The sequence below is a fragment of the Astyanax mexicanus genome, chromosome 14 (genome assembly GCF_023375975.1).
Source record: "Astyanax mexicanus isolate ESR-SI-001 chromosome 14, AstMex3_surface, whole genome shotgun sequence".
Lineage (NCBI taxonomy): Eukaryota > Metazoa > Chordata > Actinopteri > Characiformes > Acestrorhamphidae > Astyanax > Astyanax mexicanus.
In genome coordinates, this window is record NC_064421.1 from 6466752 (window position 1) to 6488614 (window position 21863).

The 21863-nt window shown below is 37.9% G+C and overlaps 1 protein-coding gene across 1 annotated transcript in view; it reads right to left on the reverse strand.

The window, feature by feature from the left end:
- ism2a (isthmin 2a) overlaps positions 1 to 21863 on the reverse strand; it is a 64148-nt gene that overhangs the window by 41454 nt on the left and 831 nt on the right. The gene's annotated exons all lie outside the window — the stretch shown is intronic.

Here is a 21863-nt window from a genome sequence, read left to right on the forward strand (position 1 = left end):
TCACAAATAGACAGACTTTGTTTCTACTAAGTGTTTAAAACTGTTATACTATAAAAACTTGTAAAAACATTTTTTTTTCAATAGTACATTCTTAAGATATTTTGAATTTTTTTGCCGTAGCATCAAGAATATTGTTATCAATATTATTAATGCCTCGTTTTAAATATCAGGGCTATTTTTTCGGACTAACAAAAGCAGGAGCGGGCAGGAACAGGACTAAAACAAGCAGGAGCGGGCAGGAACAGGACTAAAACAATCGGGAGCGGGCAGGAACAGGACTAAAACAAGCGGGAGCGGGCAGGAACAGGACTAAAACAAGCGGGAGCGGGCAGGAACGGGACTAAAACAAGCGGGAGCAGGCAGGAACGGGACTAAAACAAGCGGGAGTGGGCAGGAATGGGACTAAAACAAGTGGGAGCATGCAGGAACGGGACTAAAACAAGTGGGAGCAGGCAGGAACGGGACTTAAACAAGCGGGAACATGCAGGAACGGGACTAAAACAAGCAGGAGCAGGCAGGAACGGGACTAAAACAAGTGGGAGCATGCAGTAACGGGACTTAAACAAGCGGGAGGAGGCAGAAACAGAACTAAAACAAGCAGGAGCAGGCAGAAACAGGACTAAAACAAGCGGGAGCGGGCAGGAACGGGACTAAAACAAGTGGGAGCATGCAGTAACGGGACTTAAACAAGCGGGAGCAGGCAGAAACAGAACTAAAACAAGCAGGAGCAGGCAGAAACAGGACTAAAACAAGCGAGAGTGGGCAGGAACGGGACTAAAACAAGCGGAAGCGGCCAGAAACGAGACTAAAACAAGCGGGAACAGGCAGGAAAGGGACTAAAACAAGTGGGAGCAGGCAGGAACGGGACTTAAACAAGCGGGAGCATGCAGGAACGGGAATAAAACAAGCAGGAGCGGGCAGGAATAGGACTAAAACAAGCGGGAGCGGGCAGGAACAGGACTAAAACAAGCGGGAGCGGGCAGGAACGAGACTACAACAAGCAGAAGCAGGCAGGAACAGGACTAAAACAAGCGGGAATGACCGGGAGCGAGTTTAAAATAGCAATCCATGATATCCATGTTATTGAGTCCCTACAGAAAAGCCAAGCAGACACAGGGAGAACATGGAAACTCCACCCAGACAGGGACTTGAACCCAAGCCCCCAGCACTGAAAGGTGAAAGTGCTAACCACCATGCTAACCACCATACCGCTAAAATACCTTGCAATATATAGCTGTTGTTTTTGGGCTGTATCACCCTCCCCTACATGAGGGTTGGTTTACTCTACAGTTTACGAGATTCAGGCTGTTAAAATCACAAGTGTTCTGCTGCTGTGTCCTATCCTCAGACGATCTGTTGCACAACTTATTTAAAAGAGCAGAACTATCTGATAAAGGTGGAGCTGCTGAGTCCTCCATCCTCCATCCTACATAAGTTACTTATCAAACACAAACCCTCTGCTCCACGGGGTTCCCGTTAGCAACCAAACAAAACAAAGCGGGCAGAGAAACATCACAGGGCTGAGCAACATGACGGCGTTCGGCTGGGCCGCTCTGCTCCGGCTCCTTCGCCCACGGCCAGACGCGCCTCAGACTCCTGACAGCTGGTTGACATTAAGTGCGATGCTGGGTCGACCTGATGGAGAAGCGCCGTGAATTCCTGGAGGACGGCCCAGGATGGTGCATGCAGGTAAATTATTACACATTAAAGGATATGTATCTCCTTCATCTGGTTTACTTTAATATGGAGACTTGAAGTCTGAGCTGCAGGAGCGGCCTCCTGTTATCCCGTATCCACAACACCGCTCTCCATGAGCCCGGGAATCATCTGCTATGTATCACCCTCTACAATGACCATTCAGACAGACTCCTGTCTCACCGCTGAGATCCGTGAAGTTCTCAACCAGATGATGATCCAGAGATTCGTCACAATTCATACGGATAATCTCATAATGCTTCAATTTGCTCAACAAATATCCTAATAATTTAACTCAATGCTGAGAAAAGGAGTTTCGCTTGCTATAAATCAAATTTTATGAAACTCTTGAGGATATACAGTATCAATTGACACAGAGGATGAGATTAAGGATTATTAAATGCCCAGAAATGTTAATCTCACTCACTAGATAATACCACCTCACCAGTGATGTTTTTTTCAGTAACAAGAAATCGAATGTATTACTATTTCCAATGCAGTATTCAAGTCAGTGTGCATTACTTTTTCATAAATTTTAAAAAGATATTGTAGCATCCGGATGGATGCATTGAAAGGATGGAGGAGAAAACTGCTGCTGTCGGCAACTGCCGAAAGTAACTAATAAAGTAATCCATAAAGTAACTAAGTTACTTTTTAAAGGAGTAATAAGTAATAAGTAATCAGATTACTATTTCAAAGTAATGAGAAGCCAGAAAAGCACTAAAAGGGCGGCAACTAATGATTATTTTGAAAATAACTTTGTTAATTTTAAAATCAAGTAATCCATAAAGTAACTAAGTTACTTTTTAAAGGAGTAATAAGTAATCAGTAATCAGATTACATTTTCAAAGTAACTATACCATCACTGCACCTCACAATGTGTACAGGTGTGGACATCCCAAATCTTTCCCACTTTAACCCTCTATTGCATGATGTTGCTGTCAGGCAACAAAGCACCCTTTTGTTTATTGCATTGTCCTTTCAGTGTGTTCATAATTATTGTGGATTTTTTCTTATTTTCTTACTAAACAGCGTTATTTTTTTAATGGATATATCAACCCCAAATATGAAATTTTATTTTATTTTCAACAAATATGAAAATCATGCTATAGAGGGTTAACACACGATCCATTTACACACTGCTGTCCTACGACTTTTGGCATGATTCAATTTAATTCATTATACTGGCTCTGTGAATCTTTTGATATTTTGAATACGAAAAATACACAATGCTGGTAATTTGATGAATCATCGTACAATATATGCACACAACCTCAAAAATCTGACTTACTGGGAAGGTCCCATTAATATCAATCATATAATTACTATTACTATTATATATAAGACACTATATAAGCCTGTCATGATAATTATATTATAAAATTATTGTACAATATACAGAGTTGAAAACAGTATGTTTTGATCCTTTTAATTGAGAAGATGTGGACTCTGTTTAAAAACAACGTTTTTATTTGATATTGTTTTATTATTTTCAGTATATTTTAAAAAAGGGTGTAATTAATTGTAGTAAATGCTACTAAATGATCATTATATCAGTGGCGTAAAACTTTTATATCATCAAATGATAGAGTACAGCTGCATTTACCGCATTTATTTATGCCAAATCTCTCCAATGGCAATATGAATGAATGAATGAATGAATTAATTAATTAATTAATTAATTAATTAATAATAATAATTAATAATAAACACTTATATAGCACATTTCTAGACACTCAAGGACACTTTACAATCACATTCATCCACACACAATCTTTTACACTCATACACTGGCGAGATGCAGCAGCCAATAGCGCACAGCATACTCTCAAACGGAAACGACTGTCCACCTGGAGGACTGCATTGGTTACTAAGGAGCCAATCCACATCTGGCTATACAGTCTTACACACACTTACACATACATACAATGTCAGAAATTCACTGGTAAATTCTATGAACTTCACATAAATGTTGTGCTAAGGAGCATTTGGATTCATTTACTGTGTTCCGGTTCAGTGAAAAAGGTCAGTGCCTTATTAATATCAGTTATTTAACTTAATCTTTGTGGACAGATTGAGTTAAATCTATTCAAACTTAATACCGTTCGATTTTACTGGCCAGTTGATACATCAGTAAAGCCCCAGTCAGAGTGCTTTAGCCTGACCGTCATTATGAACTACATGCATGCTTTAACAGCACCAGATGAGACCCAGTCAGGCCAGGCCTCTACATCCTGGTTTCCTCCACACTTCAAAGGACTCATGGAGGCCCGGTCTATAAGCCACCAAAGACATCAAAGAGCCGCCAAACAACAGAACCAACCAGACCAGCAGCCGCATGCACACCAATAACGGCCCGTTCCATCCCCAGTCTTATCAATTCTCTCTGAACTGCCCAGCTTTAAACATCTTCCTGTTTAATATCTGCTATAGGGATAATATTTATTTTAAAAAATTAAGTATGACATCAATTTAATGCCTGGTAAAGGTCCCAAATGTTGCTCTCAGACCAATAGATCATCTACAGTATCTACTAGATTTAAGATATGAAAGACCCTATTGAACATGTGCTTTTGACTATCTAACACTGGGGTAGTGACGCTAACACTGCAGTAGTGATGCTGGATAAGGATAACACTGTGACAGGAACAATTTTAAAAGTCAGATGTAATGCTTTTTAAGACCTTTTTAAGACCTCAATAAATATAATTTAAGACCCAAAAAAGTAGCCATAATTTCTTTAGTTCTCTTCCTGATACTGTTAGCTAGCTCATTCAAGCTAGCTAAAGTTATTATGTTAGCTAGCTTGCCGCTAACGTTCACTAGCTTTCCGTTATATTTAGTTCTATCCCTGGTAACGTTAGCTAGCTCATTTAAGCTAGCTAATGTTAGTATGTTAGCTAGCTTGCCGATAAAGTTAGTATGTTAGCTAGCTTGCAGCTAAAGTTAGTATGTTAGCTAGCTTACCACTAAAGTTAATATATTAGCTTGCTAGCCGCTAATGTTTGCTAGCTCTCTGCTAATCTTAGTTCTCTCGCCCCCCGATTTGATTAGGTTTATGCTGGGCCACAGTGTTTTCCCACCAGCATTAAACGTACCATCTGAAAATGTATTACCTACAGCAAAATTACAGTAAATTTAAGATAATTTAAGACCCATATTTTAATTTAAGATATTTTAAGACTTTTTAAAGACCTGCAGGAACCCTGTGATAGTGATGCTAATACCACAGTGGCAATGCTGAGCAAGTCTGAGGAGCCAGAAAAGTACTGAAAGGGCTGCAACTAAAGATTATTTTGGTAGTTGACTAACCCGACAATTATTTTTACAATCAACCAATTCGTCAGCAATTACTTGTGCCATGCCCTCTATCATTTTATAATAAAAGAAACAGCTGGAATTGAGATTTAAATGCCTTCACATGCCTAAGAAGAGGTTGAAACATGACTAAATCAGTAATAGGGGTGTACGATATATAGTATCATTTTTGGGTTACGTTATCGATAAATAGGGTCAAATATTGATTTTTAAAATATTTTTATTCAAACATATGTGCTCTAATTTCTCAATTTGACTCACTTTACAGTTACTGCCTCATTACTTCACGTAGTGATGCTAATTAAATGCATATTCAGTTCAACAGATGCTGTTGTACGTGAAATTGCTTGTTTTAGGTCGACCAGCTAATAATAAAAAATAATAAGCTCATGTTCTGGTCAAAATGCATGTCTCTTTAGGGAAAATAAATCTAAATCTAAATAAGGTAACAATAAAGCCTTGAGTATAATCTCAGCCTCTCCGTCTGTCTGAGCACTTCTACACACTGCAGTTCACAATCAGAGAGCAGGTCAGCCAGCAGATCTAAAGGCCCACGTTACTGCTGTCCACTACAACCACATCTGTGCTGCTCCTGTTCCTAAATTTGCACATCTGGAGACCTGATTTGATTGTCCTCCTTGTCTTCTGGCGGAGCAGCCGAAGTAAAAGGCTGGGGGGGGGGGTTTGAGGGGCTGCCTGATCAAAGCCTTCCTCTACTGATCATGTGTAGCCTGCCTTGTCTCACTTCTCTGACTCCGACTCTCCCACACGCAAAGCAGATGTCCTCTGCTGCAGACGATAAAGCTCGCTTCACTGCCCTACTGAATTTCATCATCTGCCCAAAAGAAAAGGAGACGAAGAGGCACCTTCTGTCCTGTCCGTCTGTCTGTCTTCCCTTCAAACACAGCCAGAGACACTCTTACAAATGCTTTACATTACAACAAATCAGTGTGTAACATTAACTTAGCTCAGCTGCACTAATAATTCCAAGTATTTTATAGCAAACTGCTAAAACAAACAGAATATATATAATATATATATATAATTTACAAGTAGCTTAAGCTTGAATAATAAAAATACTGGAGTCTCAAATAATGTAATGTAAATACAGTGCAGTACAGTATAGCATGTTACTGTGGCCACAAGATTATGGATATCAAAACATTTGATTTCTGAATTTCTGTACATTCCACCATTTATTCCTATAGGAAAACTGTAAGTGGGATCCAACATAAAGACATACACAAGTTGTTCTATGATTCTGCCAAATTTGGTGGCATTAGCTCTAAAAATGTGATCTTTAGAGAATTTTAGAGACACTTTTTTAATGCATTTAGGGTAGTGCTTTGGCCATAATATACTAGTGCATCTAAAAAAAAATAAATATCATTGAAAAGTTAATAAACAACAATTTACAGCTAATAAAAACCCAAAAATCAGTGTCTCAGAAAATTAGAATATTATATAAGACCAACTGGTACTTTTGGCAGTGTGGGCAGTGTGCCAAATCCTGCTGGAAAACGAAATCCACATCTCTATAAAAGTTGTCAGTAGCAGAGGGAAGAAGCATGAAGTGCTGTAAGATTTTGTGGGAAAATAAAACTGCACTGACTTTAGACTTGATAATAAAACACAGTGGATCAACACCAGCAGATGACATGTCTCTCCAAACCATCACTGATTGGTGGAAACTTCACACTAGACCTCAAACAGTTTGGACTGTGTGTCTCTCCACTCTTCCTCCAGACTCTGCTCCCTTGATTTACTTTAAATGAAATGTAAAATTTACTGATGATCAGTGATGTTTTGGAGAGACATGTCATCTGCTGGTGTTGATCCACTGTGTTTTATTATCTAGTCTAAAGTCAGAGCAGTTTTGTTTTCCCACAAAATCTTACAGCACTTCATGCTTCCCTCAGCTGACAACTTTTATGGAGATGCAGATTTCATTTTCCAGCAGGACTTCGTACACTGCCCACACTGCCAAAAGTACCAATTGGTCTTATATAATAGAGTCTAATTTTCTGATTCTCAGACACTAATTTTTGGGTTTTCATTGGCTGTAAGCCATAATTATTAACAATAAAACAAATAAACGCCTAAAATAGATTACTCTGTGTGTAATACATCTATATTATACTGTATATGAGTTTCACATTTTGAAGTGAATTACTTAAATAAATTAACTTTTCAATCAAATTCTTTGACATCACAGCAAAAACTCTGAAATTATTATTATTCACATATTTTTTTTATTTTATATGTCAAACTCTTTCTGGTTTTTGTTTTTTATCTTTCTAAATTTCCAGGCTGGAGGTCTGCTGTCTGACACCCAACAGAAACAGCTAATCAAATTGAGAGAAAACCCAGAGAGAAGGGCTTCATTCTGATTGGTCTCAGGATTCTGAGGAGGCTCTCATTAGTTAGTGTCAGCTGAAGGAGATTTCCCCGAAACCGTCCAGTCACTGCAGAGCTATGAGCCGGGCTCTTTTACAGGTGCGTGTAAACGGAAGACGAGGCTCCATTACATGACGTCTTCCCCACAGCGCTGCAGTCTGAGCTCCTCCAGAAAGCCTTCCAGGGATCTCTCATACCTTCTACCTCAGTCATGCTATAATCAAACCTCGCACTGAGGAGCCCGAGCCAAGATAAGCTTCTCGCTCCACGCAGCGCCTGAGGATTAGTCTCTTCCTCCACATCAATGGAGCGGACTGGTCCCTGAGTTTCTGGGGAGGGGGTTCTGAGGGGGTTTAGGATGGGTTTGCTTTTATAGGAGTAAGCCGGGTGAAAAAAAAAAAAAAAAAAAAAAAATATATATATATATATATATATATATATATACTTAATTGTATTTTAAACATATTGAGAAATGTGAAAGTACGCTGTAAATATACTAATAGATTTATGTACTTACTTAAAATGTACATACTTAAAAAGTAAATTAATATTATGCTTTCATCAAATGTTTGAAAATAAACTTTGATCATACTTTTTAAAAAGTACAACATAGGGTATTAAAAAAATAGACTACTATGAAGTACACTTTTAGTTTAATGTTTAATTTAATATACTTCTAAAATACTTATTTCCATTTTTAGCAAAGTGTGTTAAAAACAATTGTTACAGTAGTTCACTTAACGTGCAATTTATCGTAAATTTTTAGAAAATAAATTAAATTACTACTACTAATTAAAAAAATTGAAAGTAAATTTCTATCAGGCTAAAAATTGTAGGACAGTATATTAAAATTAAAATTTTTATACCCAATGAAGTATACTAGAGGTGTGCTAAGTATAATAAGTAAAAAAAAAAGTTGTTCCATTTTAGCACTCTTTAAATATACTGATTAATAATAATGTGGCTACAAGAACACTTTAGTGCACTATAGCATAATAATGCTTAGTATACTTTATCTACTTTTTTCACTAGGGAATACAAGTTAATAATCAAAGAGGGGACGTTTCTGGGGTCCATCCTCCAGCTGGAATTCCTGATCATCCACATGGAGAGGAAGAGGAAGAGGAGGAGGAGTGGCCAAAAGGAGAGCCTGATCTGACTGTACTACAAGGGAGGATGAAGGATTAAAGTTCATCATAAACACAATAAAATCAATAAAAATTCCCCCAAATACTGCATACAGTTATGCTTCTATATATAGTATTCCAGGGAGTTGCTATGGTGTTGATAGGTAGTGGCTAGCCAGTCTCTAGGTGGTTGCTGTGACGACCCAGGTGGGAGCTATAATATTGGTAAGTGGTTACTTGGTGATTGATATGGTGTTACTACAGTAAGTAGTAACTAAGTGGTTCTAAGTGGTTGCTAAGCAGTTGCTCAGTAGCTGATATGATGATCCCAGGTGGTATTCCTGACCATTCAAATGAAAAGGAAGAAGAGGTTTAATAGGTTTGGTATACTGATGAACTGTAGTATCTCAGGTGGTTGCTATGATGTTGCAAGGTGGTTGTAGTGATGTTTCTAAGTGGTTGCTAACCAGTTGCAAGTGATCTTGCAAGATGTTGCTAAGCAATTGCCAGGTAGTTGCGGTAGTGTTGGTAATTGGTTTTCTAGGTGATCACTATGGTATTGCTAGGTGGATGCTATGATGTTGCTAAGTGGGCGCTAAGTGGATGTTATGATGTTGCAAAATAGTTGCGAGGTGGTTGCTATGATGATGCTAAGTGGTTACTAACCAGTTGCTAGATGGTTGTTATTGTTGTTGCATCCAACCACAGAAGTTCGTCACACAAAAGCAAACACACACACACACACACACACACACACAAAACAATCCCTACAATTCTTTTCTTTTCTTTTTCTTTCTCTTTCTTTCTACTACACCCCCGCCCCAATCTCCTGCATACCACCATGTTTCAATCTGATTGGGCTGGCATGTCCCGATAGCATCAGTGTACCATGCGACTCACAAGCGTTCATTGTGCTTCTCGTCAGTGGGCTCACGCCCCCGGGCCCAGGAGAGCAAACACGGCAACAATTTGCCGAACATAATAGCATAAAACCTGCGGCCGGGCTGTGTGCTGGGGTCCAGTGGGCCGGAACCAGTGCTCCACCACTGTGAAAACAGGGCTACTCTAGATCAGATCAGAGTCCAGCAGCTGCTCATATACAACAAGCTGACTTAAATTACACCCTACATTCTGGATATCATACATCTTTTCACCATCATCAAGCTGCAAAAAAATATTTTTTTATTAAAAACACAATATGGAAAAATACAATATTATTCTAATATTATATTCTGATATTATATAATATTATCTTCTTTTTTCAATGCTTGCCTCTGGAGTATTCCGGTAAAATTCTCTCATTCAAGTGAATGCATAGCAATTTCAAAACAAAATTTCTTTTGTATCCCCATTTTCTAGGTTTATAAGTTGCTTGGAGGTTAATTTAGAGTGGAAAAAGTGGAAAACACATAATTGCTTAACGGGCAGTCTCTAAGAAATCACAAAAACTTTTTTCATGCGTTAGAGAGTCTTTCTTTCTTTTTTCTTATATCACTATTATATCACTATTGATGCCACAACACCAGAAAGGTGAAGACTAGCACATTGCTCCTCCAATACATGTGAAGTCAGACTCCGCCTCTTTTCCAACTGCTGCTGATGCAGCATTACCGAGTAGCATCACGGCGCACTCGGAGGAAAGTGCAGAGACTCTCAAGTTCTGATACATCAGCTCACAGATGCCTTGTGCTGATCGACATCACCTATTGAAGTGATGTGGGGAGAAAGCACCATCTACCCACCCATAGAGAGCAAGACCAATTGTGCTCTCTCAGGGCTCCAGCAGCTGATGGCAAGCTGCATGACCGGGATTCGAACCAGCGATCTCCCAATCATAGTGGCAGCGCTTAGCCACTCCCTAACCCAATACAGTTTCTGTTACATTAATATTCAGTGAATGTTTCCTCACAGTCCTCCAGCTCCCTGGGTAATACTCAATCTTGGGTCTTTACACCCATTGCTCTTTAACACAGTCCATTAATATATTTTTCATGTATGTAACAAATATATTATAACTAATCTTATTTCCACGCATATTTCCCAACAATTAAACAAACTTCTGATTCACAGTCACACTGTTTTAAAATACATTTAATAATTTGTGTCACAATTTTACAATAAACTGACCAATAAAAATGTTTCAAAAATAACTTTTTACTTTAACTTCCATTACAATTTAAGACGTTTTGTCCTCCTCTTGTAAAGTTGCAATTTTTTTAAATGACAGCAATATTATTTTAATAATATTAATATTCTAATTAGCTTTTCTGTACTGTGCTTCTCTCTAAAAGCAGTCTGGGCTGAAACATTCTTTACCAATTTATCATGAAAAGCATAGAAAAGTCAATGTAGCATTTATCAGTTCAATTTTCTGATAGTTTCAGGCTAAATTTGAAAATAGAAAATTAGGTTTTAAACATCTTTATTTCGTTTTGTCCATTTGTAATAGTATAGAAGAAATTAAAAGATAACAACGACTGTGTGTAAATGTGTACATTTAAATTAAAATAAATTGATTAATTTGATTAGAACTAAAGAAGTAATGATATTTTTGGTAAGTTTTGTATAAGTTGTAAGACTGTATATAGACTATGCCGAACTTTATTTCTTTTATTGAGAAAATGAAGGGAACACGTGTTTTTGATGATACGGGCCCTTTAAGAACAGACGTTAAGAGGTTTAATGCACTGCAGTGAGGAGCAGGTTAGATCCTCAGCATTGCTTAGCTTAGGCTTATCCTTAAACTATTTACCTTAAGATAAATATTTAAGATCTTTGTGCACAAGTGTGTACACACACACACACACACACACATATAAATATATACACACACATTCATCTAGAGGCTGACTTCTCTGAAGCCCTCACAAAGCATTACCTCCTGTTGTCGAGACAGGGAGCGAATGGGATGTATTAAAATGGAAAACCGAGCAGCTCGCTCATAACTCAATGAAATGGATGGATCTGATTATTCCCCTCCAAAAAAAGAGCAAAAGATATTTTTTCATGAGCCTTTATTCGCAGTCAAACACCTCAGTGTGCAGTATGTAAAAGCGAAGAAACGGACGTCCACAAGAATATGTTCCACACGAGTCAGATCTGACTGCTTTCATATGCATCACATTCCCAGAGGAAATTCCTGTTGACACACAGTAACTGCATTAATTCACTTACTGTGTGCATCAGGAGCCACTCAATCCAGAACCTTCTTATGCTCTTAAACCTGAAGGTACCACAAAAGGGTTCTTTGAGCCAGGCTATAGAACATAGGAGAACCACTCTGGGTTCACTTATAGGAGAACTCTGGTGTAAAATAGATTTTTGGTGTAGTAAAACATGATAAAAAGTACTAATCGTTGTTGAATAGCACACCTCCGCTCTCCCACAGCTTACTGAGGCATGCCCCTGGGTGCCCCTGCAGATAAATAGCTTTTTACACCATTATCCAGACTCAAAGTAGCTTAATACCTCATTGGTAGAATCCAAAGAGCTCTGACATATAAAACAAAGCATTAAGAACTGTAAAAGTGCAGAAGAAGGAGTTCTCCTTTAAGAACCAAATATGTAACTCAGAAGCGGAGCTGGGCAATATATCAGTATTGTGATAAATGTTCAATATTGGGGATAATATCAGTGCTTAAAGAACACTGACCCAACAGACCCATTATAAATTTTTCTTTGCAAATAATGCAAAGAAACAAGTTCATATTCATAAAGTTTTAAGAGTTCAGAAAATCAATATTTGGTGGAATAACCCTGTTTTTAAATACAGTTTTCATGCATCTTGGCATCATGTTCTCCTCCACCAGTCTTACACACTGCTTTTGGATAACTTTATGCTGCTTTACTCCTGGTGCAAAAATTCAAGCAGTTCAGTTTGGTTTGATGGCTTGTGATCATCCATCTTCCTCTTGATTATATTTCACAAGTTTTTAATTTGGTAAAATCAAAGAAACTCATCATTTTTAAGTGGTCTCTTATTTTTTTCCAGAGCTGTATATCACAACAGATTTAAAAGGTTATGGTTCTATGAAGATGTTATAAATATTTTAGCCAAATACATTGTAAAGATTCACAAAGATTTGTGACAAGTGAAGATGTGCCACTCAAGGTTAACAGGGATTTTCCCAAAGACTGTTCCAGCCGGAAAGTTTGGAAGAGTCGGCAGCATTCCTCGGCTCTGGTGTGGGAACCTTGTGGTTTTAAGCTGAATGAGTGAGGAGAGCCCATTAACATGAATGGAGCTGGTATGCTGATTTTGTTAAAAGTATAGTGGCACCTAAAATTGGCAGTTTAAATAATAAAAGAGGGGCCTTCCCATCAGTGGGCAATTACAGATGTTTTTGCTCAACATTGTACTGTATTTTTCACACTATAAAGCACACTAAAAATTCTTTAAATTTCACAAAATCATCAGTGCGCCTTATTATCCGTAGCACCTTATGTAGGAATTCTACTAGTCAGGTATTAAGGAGCAGTAAAGTCACTTTGCAGAAGTACAGCGTTATAAAAGAGTTTCAGTAAAGTTTTTCCAGCACTAAGGCTGGAGCAGTATTAGCATTAGCTGCTAACTGCAGCGCTAGCTCTTTCGCCATTCAGAGGGGAGTATATTGGAGTGTTGCCTGTGCGTTTACCACGTTAAAACAAGCTACGTGGGACAAACCGGAACATTCAGGGTTCCTCAGTGTAGCGCTATCGCGCAGCGTTTACTAACGCTAAGCACTGCTAACTGCGGCTAGCATTGCTGCTAACCACGTCTAGCACTGCTGCTAATCACACTGGAAATCTAAGCTTACTGTACATAAACTGAAGCACTTTACTCACCCAAATAAACTGTTTTCAGTTAAGAAATCTGTGTAGATTAACAACATGGCGACGCCCTATTCCTTACTATTGTATTATAATCTGATGTACCTTCTGCATGAAAATAGACCAGAAAATAGGCGTTCAATATAATGCGCCTTATATAATTCATAATAGAGTTTGCCTTATAGTCAATAGAATGTGGTACACATAATAAAAATACTTTTTTGAGTTGGGAAGTTGGGGATAAGGTGGTGATCGTGATCAAACAATCACTCTTACTGTCACTGAATTCAATCAAATCTTTCATAGCAATGCTCCAAAATCAAGAATAAACCCTTTACAGTTACAGTTACAAACAGTTACTCCAACAAAAGCAGGATAAACTCTTTTTAATAACCTAATTTCCTAAGAAACATGGAATAAGCTGGTGTCCCAATACTTTTGTCCAGAAATACTTCAGGTTAGAAGCAGTATTCAAGTACCAATTTCAACTTACACATGTAGGAGAAGTGTTTTGCTGTAAATCCTCAAAGGTAATTTCACTACAGCTATATTTATCCAGATATGGCTGATTAAACTGCACTTTGTTTGTGCACCACAAGCCTATAAATCTGTGGTTTTGGCTGAATGTCATTCTCCTTCGTATAAATATAATATTTTCAGATCTAACAAGGACAATAGTCAGTTCCAGAAATAATAAGAAGCCAAATTCCATCTAATAACACTTGGAAACTATCCAGTGGAGAAATAAAAAGATGTTCTACCAATGATGTACCATTGTACGCATGGTCAAAGAGCCTGGGAAGAATCTTAAGCATCAGTTATGCACAGCTTGGCCTCTTCAGAGGAAATGTAACAACTTAAAATGCTTTAAGAAACCTTCAAGAAAAGTTTTTTTTTTTTTAATGTTTCCTTTAAGCATCTTAGAAGGTATCTTCATAGTCCATATTCTGTCTGCATGTTCTGATTTAGGGGTAGGACAAAATATTGATATTGTGATATATCATTTTGATTGCATTGTTTTGACTGCATTAATACGCAGCATCAAATATAAATATATTTATCGAAAACGTAGGTGCTTTTAACTCCATAAGTCTTTAAGCACCCAATTTAACATACTAAAGTTACTACTTCATTACTTCACTTAGTGGCGCAAAAATCAGATGTATAGGGTAAACCTGTGGTGAAGAATATTGGTTGTTAAATGCAGCTCTGGAAAAAAAATAAGAGACGACTTAAAAATGATGAGTTTCTTTGATTTTACCAAATTAAAAACCTCTGAAATATAATCAAGAGGAAGATGGATGATCACAAGCCATCAAACCAAACTGAACTGCTGGAATTTGTGCACCAGGAGTAAAGGCATAAAGTTATCCAAAAGCAGTGTGTAAGACTGGTGGAGGAGAACATGATTCCACCAAGTATTGATTTCTGAACTCTTTATTTCAAACTTTATGAATACTTGTTTTCTTTGCATTGTTTGAGGTCTGAAAGCTCTGCATCTTTTTTTGTTATTTCAGCCATTTCTCATTTTCTGCAAATAAATGCTCTAAATGACAATATTTCTATTTGGAATTTGGGAGAAATGTTGTCTGTAGTTTAGAAAAATAAAACAACAATGTTTATTTTATTCAAAGATATTTCTATAAATAGCAAAATCTAGAGAAACTGATTCAGAAACTGAAGTGTTTAGAGCTGTAAATGGATAAGTTAATTCAGAATTGAAGGAGTATTTTATTTGTGTTATCTTCCATAACACAAATGACATAGAGAATCTATGCTTTTGTAGGCAACATACTGTGATAACATTGTATTCCTGTGATTCTCAGCCCTATTCTTATTACTCCACAGACTCAAACATCTCATTACAGCTAAGATGGCTAAAGCCAGTGATATAAACCTCGGTCATTATAGCTACCCATTCCTATAGTAAAGCTTATATATGTGTGCGTGTGTGTGTGTGTTCTCGTGGTTTTACTGAAATATAAGCTAGTATTCCAGCATTAAATCCTGGATATAGCATCCACACAGCATGTACGCGAGCTCACACCGTATACTTTGAAACACAGCTTATGGTTTACAGTTTCAGCTTAACCTCAATTAGGGTGCTGGATATTTGAGAGCTCTCCAACCCGCAGTCATCCAACACAACGGTGAAGAAAGGCAACATGAACTTCTGAACAGGCGCAAGAATCTGGCGCCCTCTGTAAAATGCGGCACCGGCGTCCGTTTGGGTTCTGAGAAAGGCACAGGCCTGTGATTCATTTGGGTTTATTTATTTTACGTATTTATTATTTGGCACCGGGGTTGGTCGACCTCTTAAGTACCCCATGTAGATTCCTCAGAGTCACTTCTCACAGGCCTCGACGGGGGTTCGGCTGAGTGGGGGGCGGAGTCTCTGTCGCTCTCCCCAAACAGTGGCCGACGTGAACCTTAGAGGTTACGTTAATAAAAACAGTTGAAAGGAGGGAAGGAGAAGGAGCCATATGTTCAAATGCTACACAAAGACGCCCTGTCAGCACAGCATGTCTCCACACAGCTTCACTGTGGAGCTAAACATGGAGGTGTTTTGGTGTGCTATAGCCTCATGCTAAGGCTATACTTCAATATAACATGATATATAGAATAGCAATATAGATGTAGTGCACACAGAGTAATCTATTTTAAGTGGTAATTTCTTTTACTGTTGAGGATTGTAGCTTACGGCCAATGAAAACCCCCAAAAATCAGTGTCACAGAACCAGAAAATTAGAATACTATATAAGACCAACTGGTACTTTTGGCAGTGTGGGCAGTGTGCCAAGTCCTGCTGGAAAATGAAATCCTCATCTCCATGAAAGTTGTCAGCAGAGGGAAGCATGAAGTGATGTAAGACTTTGGACTGCTCAAGGTCTAGTGTGAAGTTTTTACCAATCAGTGACGACTTTTATAAAGATGCGGATTTCATTTTCTAGCAGGACTTGGCACTAACCATTCATTTGTAAATCAAGGGACCAGAGTCTGGAGGAAGAGTGGATTAAATTGTTAATGCAGTAGATATATAAAAGTCCAATGAAATGATTAGTGCTGTCAATTTTAACATGTTTTGAGTGCACATGATTAATCTGGAAATTGCAATGTGTTCATTTTTAAAACGCAATTTATTCACAAAAGACACAAGTTTACAGAGCCTGTTGAAGCATTAGCAATTTTATATTTATCTACATATATATAAAACAGTGCTGCTGAAATAAATTGCATTTTATTTACTCTTACACAAACTCAGCCACAACTCAGCACATTTTCTCTATCCAGGTTGTTAAGTGTGGAATATGGAGCTAGACTAGCATTTATTTCCTCCATTAATTTTCCATGTTAAACTTAGTAACTTACTTTAAACTCACATTTACAGATTCAAATGTGTTTTATTTACCTTTAAATTTATTTACCCCAAATTTAAAGGTTAGTCTTGAAAAAAAAGTGTGATTTATTGCGATCACATAATTGTGTAGTGATTAATGTGATTCATTTCTTTAATCTATGGACAATGTTAGAAATGATACATTTTTATTATTTTTAGTTTATTTTAGACAGTCCTATTTTTTTAATTATGCCATAACATTAAAACCACTAAATAGGTCCACATTTAAAATTATATGAATTATCAGGCATTTATTTATAGTTTTTTCTTTGCTATCATAACAGCCTCTACTCTTACAAAAAAGCTTTATACACTTAAACACTAGATTTTGGAACATTGCTGTGAGGATTTGATGGAATCAAAGATTGGAGATGAGAGCTTTCCTTAAAAGGAGTGTACAAACATGTTTTATTAAAAGTGTATAACACATTTCTGTCGGTTATAAATGCATTAAAACTAATGAATTCCTTGTATTTTAGTTAATTTACGAATAAACCACAATGACAGTTTTCGTGCGAAAGGGAAACCAAGCGAAATGAAATGTTTGGACGAAGATTTTTGCAGATTTTTTCCACATTGCATGATTTTAAATAGCCTTATTAAATTTTGTCAAATATTCAGAACATCCCAAGTTATTTTACAGCAGTATTGCTAAATTGCAGCATTACTGAAGCTATAAATAATAAACCAAAAGTTAATAAAATCTAAACATCTCTCAGACAGTGATGTGACTCCAATATCATCCAGCATCCCAACATAAATCTGATCTACTGTAAAGCACAGTAGCTCCAGTAGGTTTAGAGCAGAGAGGGTTGTTGTATGAAAGGCACTGTTTTTAGCAGGACATGTGTCTAGTAAAAGCCTGCCTGGGGTGAATATGCATTTCCTCCCTGTGGTAACACTCCATAAAGCTGGTGCTGCAAAAATAGGGCAAAGAACCACGCCACTGCCCTTCAAACCAAACCAGCCTGTTGATCTTTTTTTAGTAGGTAACTGTTGTTGTTGATTTATTCTTGTCTCCAGATTTAGGCCACCCATTCTCTGAAACTTCAGAGGCTTCTTTAGATCTTCTCATGTGGAGACAGTCTAAAGACTGCTGCTGCATTTTCCCATCATCGTGATCATCATTAACGCCTTAACAATCCTGGAGGAGTTACACTCGTCACCAAAAACACCCTGCTGCACCCAGAAGGAATCAACCGACAGGAATGCGACTTGGTGGGTAGTTGTGCCAGCACTATTGAGAATCAATGAAGATCACCAGATTATTGGTGATCATGTCACCTGGTGCCATGGTGTTGGTGCAATTGTATACAATACCAGATCACCTTTGACTTTGACTACTCAACAGTACATTAATAAGGTCTAGGGCTGCCCGATATATCATTTAAGCATCATTATCGTGATGTACGCATAAGCAACAGTCACATCGCAGGACGTGTGGCAATTAAATTAAACACGTCCGTCATGTTGCAATGTTTTAATTCTTGACCCAAGAATGAGATACACAGCGCTGTCTCTGTGTTTGTGTGAGTGACAGGCTGCTGCTGCCTGAAAAGCGAGAGGAATATTGGAGCTGTATAGGATAGATTATTGCAGGACACCATTAGGATCCTCTACAACTCCCTCCATGTTAAGACAACTAGAATGTGTTATGTTACACATGCATAACAAATGCATTACGCACTACACTACACTACACTACTGCTATAGTGATATTAAAGTATTTCAATCCAACACTTTTTACTTTTTACTCAATTTAAAGATAGATAGATAGATACGTAGATTCAAATATCAATAATGTTTTGTTCCACAAGGTGGCGCTAATCAAATGAATAGGGTAAACATGCTGCGAAGAATATTGGTAGTTAAATTCTGTGAAACTGGCACCAATAAATCCATAATTCCTGTTAACAACAATTCTACAAGTCAGAATATAAGGAGCAGTAAAGCCAATAGCTGAAGTCTTTTAGTGAGTGTCAGTGAAGTTTCTCCAGCACCAAGGCTGGAGCAGTATTAGCATTAGCCGGTAACCGCTGCGCTAGATCTTTCGCAGTTCAGAGGCAAGTGTATCAAACTGTAGCCTGTGTTTACCCAGTCAAAACAAGCCATACTACCAGACACTACCATAGTGTTGTTGAGAATTGTTTTATGTGTGATATATTGAGAATCGCAGAATCACAGTATTGTGACATGATATCATTGTTATCATGGGCAATGTATTAAGGTAATATCATATCGTGAGATGCTCTGTGATTCCCACCCCTACTGCACACAAGAAACACCTCATAAGACATGGTTTTAATGTTTTGAAGATGTTCTGGACTTCCAGTACACAAACCATCATAGCATAACACTTACATCAATTATAAGATCTGACTGCTCACCTGCTGCCGGATATACAGTATCTACCCACTTGTCAGGTGCTACTGGACCCAGATAATGCTTTATAATCAATGATATTCACTTCACCAGTCAGTGGTTTTAATATTATGGCTGCTTCTTAAGGACCACACCAACACAACACCAACACAACAGAGATTCAAACCTCACCTACAGTAATCACAGCTATCCAGCCTTTTCCCAACTGCACCATTCTAGCACAGTTACTAAAGAGGGCTCGGCGGATTAACCCCTGACTCGTTCCAGTCATCAATCACCCTTTATCAAGGAGGTGGTGATAAACATGGGGGCAGTCTGACCTCTAACTAATGGGCTACTTGTACACTTGCCGCCACAAACATCTAGACTTGAATGTTTCAGACACCTGTCTCAGTATGAGATGAGCTTAGCCTTGGAGTTGCACTTAAAACAGGAGTAAAGCTGAAAGTGCAACATCTACTTTCTTGTCAGAGAAAGACACAGAAGATTACTAGTGCTTCTTAAAAAAAACAATATCTTTAAAAAGTTGCTTTATTTCATTAATTCAGTTCAAAATATGAAACTCATATACTATATGTATTACACACTGAGTGATCTATTATAAGCATTTTCTTGTATTTTGATGATTAAGGCTTACAGCCAATGAAAACCCAAAAAATCAGTGTCTTAGAAAATTTGAATATTATATAAGAGAAATTGGTACTGTGCCCAAGTCCTGCTGGAAAATGAAATCTGCATTCATGAAAGCTTTCAGCAGAGGGAAGAAGCACGAAATGCTGATTTTGCTGCAAAACACTGCACTGACTTTGGACTTGATAATATAACACAGTGGATCAACACCAGCAGATGACATGTCTCTCCAAACCATCACTGATCATCAGTACATTTTACATTTCATTTGTAAATCAAGGGATCAGAGTCTGGAGGAAGAGTGGAGAGACACACAGTCCAAACTGCTCGAGGTCTAGTGTGAAGTTTCAACCAATCAGTGATGGTTTGGAGAGACATGTCATCTGCTGGTGTTAATATAATATAAACTAAATAAAAATCACATACAATGATCTACGCTCACAGAACTACTGTATATTTGACTAATAGACATATATGGTCAAAGTTTTCATGTGATGTTTTAATCCCAATTTAGAAATATCTAAAAAAACAATATCCAAATCCAAGTCGCTTTGGAAATCAGTGCCAGCAAAATTCCATACATGTTATGTATAATCCTATAAAAACAAGGTCACAACTATAAATAATCCTTAGCATAAATCATACAGACATATAGCCATCCTTTATTCACTCATGCTCAGAGAACAGCTGGGCTAGGCTGGGAAAAGTAGGCTAAATGATGGAAAGCCATAAGGATGGGTTAAATCAGGGACTGGCCAATAGGACAATATGTATTGTTACTGTGATATTATATATAGTATGATATAATGTGACATTATATCACCATAACAATACATTATGCTTTTGTAAATGTATCATATATATATAATCATATACATATATATATAAACTTATGCTTCCACCTCTTCTTATTATTATTACAGAATGAATAACTCTTAAACATATAAACTTCGTTCATTTCTCTCTATCTGCCATAGCAATATCTAGCAACACCTTAGCAACCACCTACTCCAATACCACATCAACCTCTTAGCAACACCACTTTGTACCCAACTGGGATCTAATAGCAACTGCATGGCAACATCTTAGCAATAACCTGGAAAACAACCATAGAAACCACTTGGCAAGACCACAGCAGCTATGTAAAGCATCACAAAAACCCCTGTGCAACACCACAGCAACCACTAATCAAACTCAACCCAACCACATAGCTAGGATAGCAGGGCAACCATCGAGCAACTTAACATAAACCATCACAACACAATAAGTCTTAAAGTCCATCCCCTCTACAGTTCTATCCCTCTGCCATAGCAACATCTAGCAACACCTTAACAACCTGCTGGGACACCAGATCAACCACTTAGCCACATCACTTTGCACCCAACTGGGAATTTATATCACCTGCATGGCAACAACCTGGGGAAACCACCTTAGAAAACACTTGGCAAGACCACAGCAGCTATTTAAACATCAACACCACAGCAACCACTAATCAAACTCAACCAAACCACATAGTTAGGATAGCAGGGAAACCATCTAACAACTTAACATAAACCACCACAACACAATAAGTCTTAAAGTCCATCCCCTCTACAATTCTATCTCTCCGCCATATCAATATCTAGCAACACCTTAACAACCACTTGATTGGACACCACATCAACCACTTAGCAACACCACTTTGCACCCAACTGGGATTTCATATCACCTGCATGGCAACAACCTGGAAAACCACCTTAAAAAACACTTGGCAAGACCATAGCAGCTATATAAAGCATCAACACCACAGCAACCACTAATCAACCTTAACCAAACCACATAGTTAGGATAGCAGGGAAAACATCTAGCTACTTACATAAACCACCACAACACAATAAGTCTTAAAGTCCATCCCCTCTACAATTCTATCTCTCTGCCATTGCAATATCTAGCAACACCTTAACAACCACCTGCTTAGACACCACATCAACCACTTAGCAACACAACTTTGCACCCAACTGGGATTTCATATCACCTGCATGAAAACCACTTGGCAAGACCACATCAGCTATGTAAAGCATCAACACCACAGCAACCACTAACCAACCTTAACCCAACCACAACCCAAG